The sequence below is a fragment of the Rhincodon typus genome, unplaced genomic scaffold (assembly GCF_021869965.1).
Source record: "Rhincodon typus isolate 14 unplaced genomic scaffold, sRhiTyp1.1 hic_rhity00001360, whole genome shotgun sequence".
In the NCBI taxonomy this organism is placed as follows: domain Eukaryota; kingdom Metazoa; phylum Chordata; class Chondrichthyes; order Orectolobiformes; family Rhincodontidae; genus Rhincodon; species Rhincodon typus.
The window spans coordinates 1-5,036 of NW_025966998.1; the positions used below are offsets into that span (position 1 = coordinate 1).

Consider the following 5,036-nt stretch of genomic DNA (forward strand, 5'->3'; position numbering starts at 1 on the left):
TTCAAGACAAGGGGACATATGTGTAAGGTGAGAGGAGAAAGACATATTAAAAAAAGACATAAGGGACAATTTTTTTTTACGGTGGTTCATGTATGGAACCAACTTTCAGAGGTGGTGGTGGATGCAGGTACAGTTGCACTGTTTAAAAGACATTTGAATAAATACATGTATAAGAAAGGTTTAGAGGGATGTGTGCCAGATGCAGGCAGATGGGATTAGTTTAAATGTAAAACTTATCTATTTAATATAAATTTCAGCGTTCTAAATTGGAGTAAGGCCAACTTTGACGGTATTGGGCAAGAACTTCCAAAAGATGATCGGGAGAGGCAATTCACAGGTAAAGGGATGCTTGGAAAATGGGAGGCTCTGGGAACAGTAAAGATGCTGATCCCTGTGCTGGGGTCAGTAAAGATGTTGATCCCTGCCCTAGGAGAGTAAAGGTGCTGATCCCCATCCTGGGGATGGTAAAGATGCTGGGAGCAATTGTACAAGAGTGCAAACGAGACTCAAAATCAGAAAGAAAAGTAAAGTACTGAGGATGCTGCAGATCAAAGTAAAACAGGAAATGGTGTGGAAACTCCTCAGATCTGGCATCTATAGAGACAAACACAGAATTAATGTTTCGAGTTCAAAGTCACTCAGAGTCAACCGAACTTGAAATGATGAATCTGCTTCTCATTTCAGAGAGGGTGTTCTTGGTTCACGAGGATAGACTAAAACAAGGCTGACTGTAAGAATCTGACATGGAGGTGAATCCTTTCTTGAATATGCTGAATTGCTCACATTTAGTGTGAAAAGCTCTATAATTGAGAAAATTATACATAGATCTCTCGAGGCTGCATTGTGGCACAGTGGTCAGCACTGCTGCGTCACAGCACCGGGGATCTGGGTTTGATTCTAGCCTTGGGCGACTGTGTGGAGTTTGGACATTCTCCCTGTGTCTGCGTGGGTTTCCTCCAGGTGCTCTGGTTTCCTCCCACAGTCCAAAAATGTGCAACTTAGGTAGATTGACTATGCTAAATTGCCCATAGTGTCTTGTGTGCAAAATGCAGGGATAGGGTAGGGTGTGAGACTGGGTGGGATGCTCTTTGGAGGGTTGGTGTGGACTCAATGGACTGAATGGCCATCTTCCACACTGTAGGGATTCTAAGATGATCTCGATGGCCCTTTATTTGTTAGTTATGCCTGGTCAATATGTCTGCACACCTTTACAATTACGGATTCTATTGCTCTCCACAGACATGTTTCAACTTTTAATAGATATTTGTTTATTGGAAACAATATAATCTTTCATTTTGTGGATAACAATCAAAGGAAAGTTTTAAATCCAAACAAAAGACTGGGATGAGTCATGTACTATATCTCTGATGGCATTTTCCCAATCTGCTATGAAACCTGGTGACCATTGTGACTTTGTCCAGGGGGAAATGCAGCCTATTCAGATCTTTACCTGGTGTCCAGAGCAGTGACGGATCGCATGATGAATACATAAACCAAGACATTGTATGACTTCTAGTGTATATTTTCTGTTTAGTCTGCTGTCCATCACTCCCCAGAGACCCACATAACATTCTGGGGACCTAGGTTTGAATCCCACCATTCCAGATGGTGGAATTTGAGGTAGAAAAAAAATCTGGAAATAAGAATCTAATGATGACCGTGAATCCATTGTCATTGTTGGAAAAACCCATCTGTTCACCTATGTCCTTTAGGGAAGGAAACTGCCATTCTTATCCAGTGATGTCATCATCCCCTGAATGAATTTATTAAAAATTAATTTAAAAAACTCCTGCAAATACATTTATCTCTGTCTTAATTTATTTGATAACTGACAGTTCAAACTGGTTGATGGTCACTTTCACTTTTGATCAAGTTGTGGCCATTTCATGTTTGAAACAAAAAAAAAATGCATGAATGGAACCATAGTTGTTCTCGGAGGAACAATGCGTGCTCTGACATGTTTGAAAAAATACCTCATCTCACTTATGAACCAGATATCAAAATTGACCATATCCCAATGCTGTGTACCATGAAAGTGAAATTCTTCACCATCTTATCTACTTGTGTTGCTATTTCAGGGAGCTTTGGACTTGAACCTCCCAAACTGCATCACCTCAAACTAAACTTCAAATGCCATTTCTCTGCACAACATTCCAACTGATCTATGTCTCATTTGAACTTGCCCCCCTCTCACATTAAATGCATGCCCCTTAGTATTAGACATTTCCACTCTGGGAAAAAGGTTCTGACTGTCAATTCCAGCTATGCATCTCATAATTTTGTAGACTTCCATGAAGTCTTCCTCGGCCTCCACTGCTCCAGAGAAAACAACCCGAGTTTTCCTAATGTCTCCTTATAGCTCATACCCTGTAATCCAAGCAGCATCCTAGTAAACCTCTTCTGCACCCTCTCCGAAACCTCCATATCTTTCCCGTAATGTGGTGACCAGAATTGAACACAATACTCTCAGAGTAGCCTAACTAAAGCCTTATAAATTTGCAACATTACATCTTTTACTCAGTATTCCTTTCTTCCTTGCACAAGTCTCTTCCTTGTCGAGTCCGTGAGCTTCTGCACTTTCCCACGCAGCTCTTTCATTTACAAACTTTACCTCACAACATTACCCAACCTGGAGTCCCAGCCCTACAGCTTCGCCATATACTGCACTCTCCCCACATCAAAACCATGATGGCAGTGAACAATGACGACTTGTACTTCCACAACAACCCACGTCCTTTGTCTCCCTCTGTCACTAATATGTTGACTTTCCCACTGATTCCACAATTAATGTCCACGCTTCCTCCAAGCAGGCTGTCCCCACAGCCCAGTAGTGACTTCCCCAGCTTCACCAGTACTGCAGTGCCCCCCGAACACCTTGAGAATTTCATCAAACTGACCGCTTATGGCAGGAACGGACAGGGTCAGCTTGGATTGATGAACATAATTCAGGCTCAGCAAATCTACTGGAGCATTTTGAGGATGTAACCAGTAGTGAGTGTGGCCACCTCTCTGTACTGTAGTGATACAGATTCCCTGATCCTGATTGCCCCAAATGGCTGACTGTGTCAAAGTCCCTGAGCTGATATCAAATGATTCCTTGGACATGTTGTGCCAGGATCTCCTGACTGAATCCTGTCTCCCTTGCCCTGACTGAGAACTGTTTCCCTGAGACTTTGAGACGTGACCATTTGGTTGAAACACATGCGTTTGTTGCCTCAGCTGCTGACCAGCCCTTGACTGTCTGCTGGTAACAACAATGATAAGCTGCCTGGCTTATGCCTGCGATAAACAACCAGGCAAGACAGGAGCACTGTGAAACATTAGGTTCTAGTTGAGACATCAAAGGGCAGAGATATTGTGCCAGTCCCTGAGCACAACACGTCTCAGGTGCTGAAAAGCTTATAGAGTTCTTAGAGCAAGAATGTACTTTGTGGACAGGCAATTCTGCATCTTGATGTTAGCATTTTTATTTAACTCTGGCTCATTTCACGAGATCTGCAAATATCTATTGGTCTGGCTAATGTGAGAATTGGCTTTCGGAGTAATATGCCACTGACTTGGTCATTTGCAATTGTGTCCCACATCAGTGAATCGGTAATCTGATTAAACTCACAGGCCTTGACGTGAGAAAAATAAAGCAGTCACATGCACACCTGTTTGATTGGGTGCTCTTGCACTCAAATGAAAAATGTGCCTTGTATACGTCATATCCTTTCCTGGCTCACAGTGTTCCCAAAATCTCTCGTTCAATACATCCAAGTCATCGTCATCAAATTCAAAACTAGTGAATACTTCGATAGCTTTATCTTATTTTCTCTGAAATGCCATTTGCAATTAGGTAGTGTTGGCAGGCGATTTTCTTTTACTTCTGATGCCATGTGTGGATATTCGGGGATGGTGTTGGTGGGAAGGTGCGGCATGTACCAGGGATGAGGCGATAACATTCAGAGCAAGTGCTGAACATGCAGAAAAGGAGAGATCAACAGTTACCTTGGAATAAGCATATTTGGAGAAAGTTGGGTGAAAGTACTGAGAGAAAGCACTTTGGCGGCATGGTGGCTCAGTGGTTAGCACTGCTGCCTCACAGTGCCAGGACCCGGGTTCAATTCCAGCCTTGGGCGACTGCCTGTGTGGAGTTTGCACACTCTCCCCGTGTCTGCGTGGGTTTCCTCCAGGTGCTCCGGTTTCCTCCCACAGTCCAAAGATGTGCAGGTTAGGTGGATTGGCCATGCTAAATTGCCTGTAGTGTTCAGGGAGGGGTAGATTAGGTGGATTATAGGTCTGGCTGGGACGCTGTGAGGTTCGGTGTGGACTTGTTGGGCCAAAGGGCCTGTTTCCACACTGTAGGGATTCTATGATATGGTTCCAGAGCGTTGAGCAGATGCTGGAGAATCTGAGATAACAAGGTGTGGAGCTGGATGAATACAGCAGGCCAAGCAGCATCAGAGGAGCAGGAAGGCTGACATTTCAGGCCCAGACCCTTCTTCAGAAATGGTTCTTCAAGTTTTGATCAGGCTGTTTTTAAAATTGGTTAAATGAGACTGCACCATTCCTGGAAACACTGCAATACCAGGACGATGCATGGAGTGGATGAAGCAAGCTCCTATTCCAACTCCCTGCTCCAAAAATCAGTTTAATATACGGTCCTTAAGTAAAGGACATATCAGATATTAAAGCTGCTAAGAACAGGAACTACACTTGGTCTAAGCCAATAGGCCGAGAAGCGATGCTGCTATAATGCTGGACTACCTTAGGTCCCAGTTACTTCCCATATTTTCCGTCAGCCTGACTGTGTGCAAAGACTTGTAAAGCACTGCTGACAGTTTTTACTTTTGTTCTAGTACTCCCGAGCTTCCTCACCAGGGCAAACAATCATTTTACACCAGTGCTTTTTCATCATCTTTTCTGCAAAACTGCTTCGTAGTGAATGTAGATCATTGGAAATGTACCAATCAGATGAGGTAGGGCGGAGCTTCTTCAACCAGCTCCACGACTAGCGGAGGGTCAGTGAGATTGCAGCGACAATCGGTACAGAA

At 43.7% G+C, this 5,036-nt stretch overlaps 1 non-coding gene across 1 annotated transcript; it reads right to left on the minus strand.

The window, feature by feature from the left end:
- Positions 1–4,536: 4,536 nt before the first annotated feature.
- On the minus strand, positions 4,537–4,728 carry LOC125481231. The gene has a single exon (XR_007261254.1). It is a non-coding gene; the product is annotated as a U2 spliceosomal RNA (small nuclear RNA).
- Between the last annotated feature and the right edge of the window lie 308 nt (positions 4,729–5,036).